Source organism: Bubalus bubalis, chromosome 17 (genome assembly GCF_019923935.1).
Source record: "Bubalus bubalis isolate 160015118507 breed Murrah chromosome 17, NDDB_SH_1, whole genome shotgun sequence".
Taxonomy (NCBI): Eukaryota; Metazoa; Chordata; class Mammalia; order Artiodactyla; family Bovidae; genus Bubalus; species Bubalus bubalis.
In genome coordinates this window covers 17,436,431-17,448,872 of record NC_059173.1, presented here as the reverse complement: position 1 = coordinate 17,448,872, position 12,442 = coordinate 17,436,431, and the positions used below count along the sequence as shown (strand labels likewise).

The 12,442-nt window shown below is 37.9% G+C and overlaps 1 protein-coding gene and 1 pseudogene across 9 annotated transcripts in view; one reads left to right on the top strand and one right to left on the bottom strand.

Moving 5' to 3' along the window:
• The window catches only part of ATXN2 (ataxin 2), a 101,915-nt gene that overhangs the window by 51,651 nt on the left and 37,822 nt on the right, over positions 1 to 12,442 (bottom strand). The window lies entirely within an intron of this gene.
• Positions 9,489 to 10,346, top strand: LOC102395009 (annotated as a pseudogene).

Here is a 12,442-nt window from a genome sequence, read left to right as displayed (position 1 = left end):
AAAGCAAGGTGACAAGTGGAGGCACTGTCCTAGGCAAGAGAGAGAAAAAAGAAAAGACTGCAGAGAAATGGGACACAGGGAGTCTCTAGATTAGTGAATTCTTAACCTTTATTCTTTGATCTATGGATCCCTTCAGCATATGGGGAGCTTACAAATTTAAATGCAAAAAATACATAGAAAACCACAGGAGACCAATTATAATGATGTTTCCCTGATGGCTCAGATGGTAAAGAATCCACCTACAATGTGGGAGACCTGGGTTTGATCCCTGAGTTGGGAAGATCCTCTGGAGGAGGGCATGGCAACCCAATCCAATACTCTTGTTTGGAGAATCCCCATGGACAGAGGAGGCTGGCAGGCTACAGTCCATGGGGTCGTAATGCAATATAATGAAATGCAGTTATCAAAATCTGAAAAACCCAATCTGTGCCACAGTTAATATATATGGTTCTTTACTGATGCATTAAACAGTAAGATCTAACAGCAAATCTAATACCTACTATAATTTTAGAGGTAATAAGCATAAAAATATTCAAATCTATACAAATGGTATGAAATTAACTGAATTCTATAGGTGCTGAAGTCACAGATAATGCAGTGGTTTGTTGTCTACATTAATAATGGAAGGAAACACTAAATTTCAATAAAAATTTAATGAAAATAAAGATGTACTATTTTTTTCTATCCAAGTTCATGAATGCTCTGAATCTTCATGAACCAAGGGGAATCCATGGAACCAGGTTAAGAACACTGGCTATGTGTTCTTAAAAGCAGGAAAAAACAGAAAAAGTATTCTGCTGTGGATAAAGGAAATGAGGTACACAGAGTAACGACTGCAGGGGATAATCATCAGGTTGCAGAAACAGGTTAGAAAAGGGTCTGGCAGAGCCTAAGCTCTGGCAAGAGCTAGAAACTCTACATTCCTAACTAACTGGCACCACAAAGGTATTTTCCCAGTCACATTCCTTTTCCTAATTAAAGCAGTAGAGAGTTTAAAAATAGAAGGCCAGGGAAGGGTCAGAGAACCCTGTGAGGGGCAAGAAAAGAAGAAGTAGGTGTAAATGTGAAGGTGGCCATAGTCAAGAGTAGTAGATTTTGGAAAAGAAGCAGTTACGAGTGATGACAAAGTCATGAAAGCAGGTTGCTAAAATAAGATGGAAATTAACAGTATTGAAGTAACAGAGCTAAATTTTCACAGGAATAGTGTTCGTTCCAAATGATGAAACTGAAAATAAATTTTTCAAAATCTACCATTTGCAAACTAATATCTGAAGATATAAGGGTCTAAGTCATAAAACTATGTGAAACGTAAACGCATTCCAAGTGTATATAACCCCTCTGTTCTAAATATCAAGTTATATTGCATAATAAATCACACAACAGCACTTGCCTATAAATCAGACAAAAATGCAGAAGTGGATAATGTCATTCTAAATATACACAACTATTTTCTAATCATAATTTTGGGCCTATTAAGCAGAACTATTTAACAATTAAAATGTTGGAAGTGGTTTATTTGATACACCATGTGACAGGAGTTAAAGAACCACAAAATTCAAGTCTTTGAAGTTAAATCCACTGAGGTCAGTTAAATCTCAACTTTAAAAAGAAACGTAAGGAGAGAATGAATCAGGAAGAACTAATACTGTAAAACATTCGAAACAAAACACAAGGCCATCCTGACTTCACACGGGATAGGGTCAGGACAGGAAACTAGGATCTGTCTCTGCAGCACACTTCCCACCCCCTCAACCTCAAACAGACAACACAGCCTTCCATGCTTATAATCGGTTCCTGTCCCAGAAGCTAAAATCCTCAATCAAACACCTGTCTTTAAAAGCTTTAATCTTCGGAGGGACTTCCCTGAGAGGTCAGTGATTAGGACACTGTGTTTCCACTGCAGGGGCTGCATGTCCCATCTCTGGTTGGGACATGCACCCCCTAAGATTCCACATGCTGCAGGACACAAGTCTTTTGGGCAAATAAAATAAAAGCCAACAGTGACAAAACCATGACTTTCTATAAGATGGAGACGTAACAATAAAGGTGAACACATTGGCAAGCAAACACCTAACAACACCCTGCAGAACAGGACGGACAAACACAACAAAATTAACTAAGAACAACAGGCCAAACACCTGCACCATGCATTTTATTCAAAATTCTGAATAATTCTTAAAATAATTTCTTACCTTGGTAGAAAAGAATGTCATTTTTCCAAACTGAACTACCTAATCATATCTTTGCCTCTAGGGCACTTGAACAAGCAAAATGAGTTTTGTGACCCAAAAGTAGAAAGGGCTTCATTTTTACCCTGGTCAACACAAAAATCTGTGAATCTCTAAGGTGTGATATCTTTTAATCATGTGATTTCAAATTGAACCAAAGTTGATTTCATACTATTCTTCACAGATACAAATTTAAATCCAAAAATTTGTGGCAGGAATACACAGAAGAACTGTACAAAAAAGATCTTCACGACCCAGATAATCACGATGGTGTTATCACTCACCTAGAGCCAGACACGTGGAATGTGAAGTCAAGTGGGCCTTAGGATGCATCACTACGAACAAAGCTAGTGGAGGTGATGGAATTCCAGTTGAGCTATTCCAAATCCTGAAAGATGATGCTGTGAAAGTGCTGCACTCAATATGCCAGCAAATTTGGAAAACTCAGCAGGGGCCACAGGACTGGAAAAGGCCAGTTTTCATTCCAATCCCAAAGAAAGGCAATGTCAAAGAATGCTCAAACTACCGCACAATTGCACTCATCTCACGCACTCGTAAAGTAATGCTCAAAATTCTCCAAGCCAGGCTTCAGCAATATGTGAACCATGAACTTCCTGATGTTCAAGCTGGTTTTAGAAAAGGCAGAGGAACCAGAGATCAAATTGCCAACATCCGCTGGATCGTGGAAAAAGCAAGAGAGTTCCAGAAAAACATCTATTTCTGCTTTATTCACTATGCCAAAGCCTTTGACTGTGTGGATCACAATAAACGGTGGAAAATTCTTCAAGCGATGGGAATCCCAGACCACCTGACCTGCCTCTTGAGAAACCTGTATGCAGGTCAGGAAGCAACAGTTAGAACTGGACATGGAACAACAGACTGGTTGCAAATAGGAAAAGGAGTACATCAAGGCTGTATATTGTCACCCTGCTTATTTAACTTATATGCAGAGTACATCAAGAGAAACGTTGGGCCGGAAGAAGCACAAGCTGGAATCAAGATTGCCGGGAGAAATATCAATAACCTCAGATATGCAGATGATACTACCCTTATGGCAGAAAGTGAAGAGGAACTAAAAAGCCTCGTGATGAAAGTGAAAGTTGAGAGTGAAAAAGTTGGCTTAAAGCTCAACATTCAGGAAACAAAGATCATGGCATCCGGTCCCATCACTTCATGGGAAATAGATGGGGAAGCAGTGCAAACAATGTCAGACTTTATTTTTTGGGCTCCAAAATCACTGCAGATGGTGACTACACCCATGAAATTAAAAGACACTTACTCCTTGAAAGGAAAGTTATGACCAACCTAGATAGCATATTCAAAAGCAGAGACATTACTTTGCCAACAAAGGTCCGTCTAGTCAAGGCTATGGTTTTCCAGTGGTCATGTATGGATGTGAGAGTTGGACTGTGAAGAAGGCTGAACGCCGAAGAATTGATGCTTTTGAACTGTGGTGCTGGATAAGACTCTTGAGAGTCCCTTGGACTGCAAGGAGATCCAACCAGTCCATTCTGAAGGAGATCAGCCCTGGGATTTCTTTGGAAGGAATGATGCTAAAGCTGAAACTCCAGTACTTTGGCCACCTCATGCTAAGAGTTGACTCATTGGAAAAGACTCTGATGCTGGGAGGGATTGGGGGCAGGAGGAGAAGGGGACGACAGAGGATGAGATGGCTGGATGGCATCACTGACTCGATGGACCTGAGTCTGAGTGAACTCCGGGAGTTGGTGATGGACAGGGAGGCCTGGCGTGCTGCGATTCATGGGGTCGCAAAGAGTCAGACATGACTGAGCAACTGAACTGAACTGATGTATACATTTCTAACATATAGAGCAACTAATCCAACTTAATTTTTTTAAAAGACTTTCAAAATAGCCCATACGCATATTTTAATACTTTACTCCTTCACCTGTGCTTCCAACTTTTCTCACTTGTACCAGAATCATCTGGGCCTTGTTTAAAAGTAAAACTTGGGATTTTGTTTTCTGTATTTCAAAAGGGTATTAAAATGCCTACTAGAAGTAACGTTTTGTCAGAAAAATATACTCTGAATATGTTATGTTATAGGAAAGTTGCTTTTAGTTTGGCTAGGAATAACTGCTTTCTTGAGTTTCCTGGATATGAATGATAGTTACCAGTTAATGTCTGTGTAAGAAAAACAAAACCTACTTGTTTTTCTTTGGTTTGGGTGTAGTGTGTATAAAAATATATAAAACTTCAAAAATATCAGTTCAAAGAATAAGCATATGTTGAGTACCTACTATGGATCCGTAAGGCATTATGCTAAGATACAACAGGGCATACACATCCCTAGGTTCTATAAACATAATTTCTTTCTTTTTTTTTTTATAAACATAATTTCTAAACTCCAGAAAGTTATAAAGCTTTGAGAGAGACAAAATACACTACTTTGTAAAGCTGAATATTCAATACATGATGTAAGACAACTGATTCTCCTACTGTGCTCCATGAAATCCAATTTCTTATAGGTATCTCAGCAGACAGCAAAAGCTGAATAAATATGATTCTAGCATAAATTCCCAATCCCCTCCCCGACCACTACTTTGTAAGTGGGACTCAGCATGAGACATCCTTGGGAACAGGGGGGTGCAAACTACTCTGTGCTGAAAATAAAATAGAAAGTATAGAAGTCATTGACATAGACAATAAAAAAGACAACCACAGTGAGCAGGAAAGGTCACGGAAGACTCCAAAGAGGAAAGGAGATTTGAGCTTGGTCTTGAAGAAGTATCTAAAATTCTAGTTAGGAAGAAAAGTCTTTATTCAGAGCGGAGAATAAATCCAGCAGTGAGATAACTGAGCTCAAAGATGAAGATATGAATGGCTAGCATGCAGAAAATGCCACTTAGGTCAAGAAGCAAATTAATATTGGGGAATAATGAGAGGTGAGGTTGAAAAAGAAAAGTTTCATTGAGGAGGGCCCTGAATGCCAAGGTATAGCATCTCAACTTTCTTCTATAAGCAACAGTGGTCACTGTAGATTTTTTAACACAGGATGAAATGTCTGACAACAAAACTATATAGCCTAGAGCAATAGTTATTTTGACTGTGATCTTCATAAAAAGTTTCTGAGTCCTATAACTCAAAGAAAATTTACCACTCAAGGAAGAAGGAACGGTAAAGCTTTAGCAAGAGAACCAAGGTGGAGACTATCAGAACAGCTTAAGTAGGCAAGAGAGCTCAAAGGTATCAGCCTCAAAAGTACAAATACAGGAGAGGAAAAGCAGCAGTAATGAGCTCTAAGAAACACAGTAACCCCCTGAAAAAGTTCTTTCCTGAGCAACAAGCAACTCCAAGGAAAAGTAGATATACTATATCTATTTTCAGTCTAAACATCACTCCTTGTGCAAAAATTAATTAAAAATCTTAAGAGATTCTATGGTTTTCTAGTTAGAATCAAACCAAACCACCCAAAGCATTTTCTTTTGTTCTTTTCTGAGATCTGACCCAGATACCCCTTTGACCAAAGTCTGGAAAGAATAAACTGATGCAGAAAAGCAAATACCAAAGTTCTGTTCTTGTTAAAAATATAATTTGCAAATTAATTTATGTTTCTGTTCCTCTGAAGGAGACCAACAGAAAAGCCTAGAATATGACTAAAAAATAGGACAGACATCTCAATCAGTACACCATTCAGAACATGCACAGGACAACAGGGCTTCCACAATAAACAACCATACAAATCCTTTCGATATTACAATATACTAGATCACAAGTCTGAATAAAGCACTTGAACCCAGTAGCTCATTTAGGCAGCACCAGCTTGTACCAGACTGCATCAATAATGAAGAAACCTCATATTCTTCCTATACAAAATGAAATATTAAATTTTATCATACTATGATGATATGAGATATGAGATAAATATCCCTGAGAGAAAATACATCCTACTAAATATTAAGTTCTGGTGACTTCCCTGGTGGTCCAGTGGTTAAGACTCTGGCTTCCACTGTAAGGGGCATGGGATTAATCCCTGGTTGGGGCATTAAAATCCCACATGCTGTTCAGTGTAGCCATAAATGAATAAGTAGTAGTTCTTATTTTCCCTACTAATAAACTGCTTGTGACATGAAAAAATTGGGATTCCCTAGTTAAAACTCTGGCAAAATATTTTTAAGAAAATATTTCACCTTAGTTTTACTAGGCCCATTATATAACATAAAAGGCACTATAATTAGGAATTTAACATTTGAAAAGTAATCTTCTTAAAACATTAAATTAGCTAAATTAAGTTGAACTGAAATGGATATCTGACTTCAAAATATCAACCAAGTTATTAGGGAAAAAAAATTTAAACCTACAAACCAGATTCCTTTGAAAGATCTGAATGAAGATCAGTAGTCAAGACTCCATTGGACCAAATGCACACCAAATTCTACAGCAAACCCAGGTTAATGTAACTTACAGAAGAACAAGGGAAAAATGGAAGGCAACTTTGTAAGGCTTGTTGTATTTAAAAAAACAAGGTGTTAGATGCCACAGAATGTTACATTTCTAATTGATAGAAATCAATTAGAGATAACACTATCTCCAAAACAGAGAAGATAAATTCTAACAAAAACCTCAACAGAAAGATACACTTGGTGCAGTGATATCCAGAGGTGAACACTTTGTTTTCAGCTTCCCCATTAGGCTCCTGGTTCAGAACTCCCTTTTGAGGGGTGAACAGAACCTTTAGTTTGTGCTGTCCAAAAGAATGAAATCATCTAATTTTGTTTGAGCAGTTTTTAAAAATAAAAGGTACTGTTTTCATCTCAAAAGTTAAAGAGAAAGGAAAAGGGAAAGAAAGGGCTTTTGCAGAAAATGTAGCAGAAAAAAATCTCACGTAAATTCAAAAATATTTAAGAATTAAAAAACAAAATGTGGGAACTGTATTTCCAATACTATTAGGCAATACAGTAGTCTTTTTACAACAACTAACTCTTAAGCCTATAACAAAAGTGTTTGGAAATAGGTTAAGAAAAAGCTAATTCCAATTCTTAAACATCTATACAAACACCATTCTGTGTCCTTGGCAGATAAACATTTTACAGATTCAGACTGTTCTTTTCTAATAAATTAGAAGAACTGTTCAAGTGCACATGCTCACTTAAAACTCTTTGTGAGGCCTGATCCAGGTAAAAAAAAAGCAACAATTTCTATTTATAGTCAGATGGAACAGAAATTAAAGGTGGAGACAATTCATCCACATTCTTTCATTGCCTGGCTTTATTACTAGTTTTAATATATTTGCTATTCATAAGATTCCATTGAGACTGTGCAGGCCAAGAGAAAAAACAAAACTAAAACCAGACAGTAACTGAGTATTCTAGCCTTACACACAATACTATCAAGTAAATGGTCTTCCTGAAAACGTCCTGGACTTGTCTGAATTACCTACTAGGAGATTGCTGGCACAAATAAGAGACCTATAAATTCATGGAACATGATAGAGAACTCAGAAATAAATCCACACATCTATAGTTAATTAATCTTCAACAAAGGAGGCAAGACTATACAACAAAGAAAAGCCGGTCTCCTCAGCAAGTGGTATTGGGAAAGCTGGACAGCTGCATGTAAATCAATGAAGTTAGAACACTCCCTCACACCATACACAAAATTAAACTCAAAATGGCTCAAAAACTAAATGTAAGACATAACATCATAAAACTCCTAGAAAAGAACACAGGCAAAACATTCTAACATAAATCATAGCAACGTTTTTCTTAGGTCAGTCTCCCAAGGCAATATAAATAAAAGCAAAAATAAACAAATGGAACCTAATCAAACCTTTAAGTTTTTGCACAGCAAAGGAAACCACAAGCAGAACGAAAAGACAACCCCTAGGAAGGGAGAAATTTGCAATGAGATTGACAAGGTCTGCATTTCCAAAATATACAAGTAGCTCAACACAACTTAGTATCAAAAAAACAAATAACCAAACAAAAAATGGGCAGAAGACCTTAATAGGCATTTTCCCAAAGAAGACATACAGATGGCCAATAGGCACGCAAAGATGCTGAACATCACTAATTACTAGAGAAATGCAAATCAAAACTATAATGAGCAACCACCTCACACTGGTCAGAACGGCCATCATCAAAAAGTCTACCAATAAAAAACGCTGGAGAGGATGTGCAGAAAAGGGAGCCCTCCTACACAGTTGCTGGGAATGTAACTGGTGCAGCCACTACGGAGAACAGATGTAGGTTCCTTTCAAGGAATATAGAAGAGTTATAAATATAGAAGAGTTATAAACATGAAGAATACAGCAGATACTTTGTGTATGCTCCAAAAACATACAAAGAAATAACATGCAATACTTCCCTATTATGTACCTCAAACTACCCTATGTATTAAGTTTTCCATCACCTGTTCCACTATACCTGTTTAACTTTTTTAATCTCAATCTCTGTACCACCTCCATACTGGCCTCAGTAAATGCTGATTCATCTCCATTTACTACTTGGACCCAGCATAAATACATCCTTCTCTAACTTGCCTACAGCAAGGCTGAGGCAGTAAACCTTATAATGGTACAGTTTTAAGAGAAGACTATTAGAACACGGATTGACTTAGAAAACCTACTTCCTTAAAAACAAAAAACAAACCTACTCCCAATGGCCATAGGCCCAAGACAATCAGCTTCCTAGACAGCCATAAGAACACTTGCCTCTATCACCCCACCTGCCTACCTACCACAGGGTCTATCCTCCCTCCTGCCAAAAAGGCAGGCTGTCAATCCCCATCACTTGCCCAGTGTTAGAGCTGCCTGCCTGCCTGTCCAATGTTAGCACTTGCTGCTCAGCTACAGAACCTCCTGCACTCCTTACTCCAAGATGCCTACTCAGCTGCAAGGCTGTGTGGCCAGCCCACCACACTGGAGTGCCAGACATGAATGAATCTGAAACACATTGGATTCCTCAGAATCTAAGGCTTTGCAGGCCATATGCTGCTCTGGGACCTGCCTCTTCCTGGACTGACGTGGCATTCCTAATGTCATGCACTTCAGAAAAGATTCCACTGTTATTCAGAGGACCTCACCCTATCAGACACATAGGATGATCACATGAAAACAGAACAGTTCAACACCAGAATAAAATAATCCAGACAATTTTATTTCTCACTGTTCTCTCATTACCCATTCACAACCCGAATTACTCCAACTACTACGACAGACACAAGTCTTTATGTCTCTGAACTTTATTTGGGATTTAATGCCACCAATTTCAACTTTCTGACATGGGAAGGGAATTAAGGATGGAGCTGGGGTCTGGGTGTGGGAAGTCTGGGCACAACCAGATGCAGCTACATTGGGCAGCCACGTAATAATTTCAAGATGCAGGGGTAATTCCACTTCAAGTTCAGGTTCAACTGGTTTTATATCCTTCAGGAGTGGAGAATCTGCACTCTCCTCCTTGAAAAACTTTCAATCCTGCATCAGCTTTGGAAAGGATAGCTTCTAGCGTTCCTTTGGATCTCATGGAAACTTATACTTAAGTGAGTAGTGAGTACAGTATGGATAAAGCAATGGTTGAATTTGCAATGATGGATCGGGAACTAAACCATTATTTAAAGGCTGTACAATAAACCATGTAAAAGAAGAATGTCCAGAAAAAATATCCAATCTAAAATTATTAATGAAATTGTTTTTGGCTTTACAGAATAAGAATTCTGATGTAGACTTTCAAAATAATGAAAAATCTGTACAATTCAAACAACAGCTGAAAGAACTAAAGAAGCAATATGGTCTTCAAGCAGACAGGATGATGGCACAAAAGGAGCTGATGAAGATGATTGTGACTCAAAGTCAGACCGACTTCATCTGCCCCATTTACACACTTGGAAATGAAGAAACCAGTGAAAAATAAAGCACGTGGCCACACCTACGAAGAAGAAGCCATTGCTGGCATGATAGAGTCTAAGCACAAAAGGAAGAAAAAGGCCTGTTGCCTGAAAATTGGCTGTAGCCACACAGATGTGAGAATGTCTGATCTCAGCCAGGAAGAGGTGCTGAGAAGGGCAACTGAGAGCCACAACAAGAAAAACATTGCCAATCTAACTAGGAAACCCCTGCAGGCAACTCCACAGCCTACCTCCTACCCCAGTCATCTGTAGAGAGTGATGCTTGTCCAAGTACTTTGGCTGGCTTTGTAGCACACTTTAGGGTAAAAAATCAAAGGTTTTAGTATATTTGAAAGCATTTTTCTATGTCCCAATACACATTCAAACCTACTATATTGTTTAAGTGTTCTATAATTTTAAATAAAACTTTGATTATCAACTTTCCATTTTTCCTGAATTCTTTCACATGCTTTGGTATCTCCAACTCTAAAAATGCCTAGAGCAGAGCTAGGATTCACATGGAGTACGTGAATTTCCTAGGAAATACCACAGAATTAAATGTAAAAGTCTCTGTGTAAAGGTATACAGCATCCCTAAGTTCTCAAAAGGGACCAAGAATATGAATTTCTTTGTACTGTCTATAGCAATTAGCACAGCAATGAATACATTCCAGAGCACAAAAAGTATTCGTTGCCTGGCTGTAGACATTAAGACTATTTATACGTTTCCTGTTCTTTGCATGAAACAGTGCTCCTTTAAAAATATGTGAAGGCTCTAATTTCATTCATTCAAAAGACATTTATATTGAGACCATACTATGTGACAGAACACTATACTAGACGTCAAGGATGAAAAACATACAGCACACAAGGAACTCAAAGCATAATGGAGGAGACAGAAACATCTAAATATAATACAACACACTATAAGGGAAATGATGTAGAGACACTCGAGAGGAGGCATGTATGTGGTTGGCACCTGATATTATGAGAGTATATAAGTGACTACATGTGTTAAGAACAGTTAGCAAAGAACACAGGAATTCCCTAGTGGTCCAGTGGTCAGGATTCGGCATTTTCACTGCCGTGGCCCAGGTTTAATTCCCGGTCAGGGAACTAAGATTTTACATGCTTCAGGCAACTAAGCCCAAAACACTGCAACTACTGAGCCCACACGCCCCAACTAGAGAGAAGCCCATGTACCACAATGAAAGGAGCCATGTCCTGCAACTAAAATCTGACACAACCAAATAAATGGTTAAAAAAAAAAAAAAAGACAACAATGGGATGCAGAGCCAGCAGAAAATGAGAGTCAACAAGTTTGGGTAAGAAAGGAATACAGAATAGTAATTAGAAGAATTCAAGATAACCAATTTTCTCATTTATTATTTTTTACTTATTGTAACAAAGGAGCTGACAAGCAAAAGTCATTCTTAAGACTAAATCTAACCTGACATAAGGAATCATGTGAAATTACACAGTACTAGATGAGAGTCAAAGGATGAGTGTTACAACAAAATACATTGTCTTATTTCACTGAAGCCAGTACAATATGTATTTTTGAATAACCGTAACAGCTGATATGCAGTAGGGAAAATGATCTAGGTTTTAGACTTGGCAAACTTTTCCTATAAAGGGGCAGACGGTAAATTTTTTTTTTAGTTTTCAAAGTCATATAGTCTCTAATACAATTATTCAACTTTATCACTACAACATTAAAGCAGCCAGAGACAATGCATGAACGAAATAGGCCTAACTGTGTTTCAATAAAACATTATTTACTGATGAGTTGATTTGGTCCATGAGCCTTAAGTCTGCTGATCCTTGTTCTACGGGCTGAGAACAGTACAAAAGGAAGTAGAAGAGAAGCCATAGAACTAAAATACAGTTGAGTTAGGGTATTAAATTTAAAAGAAAATGAATAAAGGAACTGTAAGAAGAGAAGAGGAAAAAAAGAGATGAGAAAGGGATGTTGGAAAAAGACAGGAAAACCATGTAAAAATCAAGTAGCAATAATATGCCAATTCCAAGGTAAACAGATACAAAGGCAGCTGAATGCTCTAAAAACAGATGCAAAATGAGAAGAGGAAAATGAGAGCATCCCAGGATCCGTCTGCACTGGAATTCACATAAAACACACACTAATTCTCCAGTGATAATTTGACAGTCTCTTCTAGTTGTGCTTGTACAAAAGGAACAGCCTGTAAGATCAAACTTGTTCTTCCTTTTGCCTGAAAGTCAAACTGGAATATATACAACATTCAAGAGATCAGATGAAACTTATTCACTATACCCTAAGATATCAATTACTGCTAGGCCTATTATTCACTTGAATATGTGTATGAAAGACAACTTTTAAACCTTATTAAA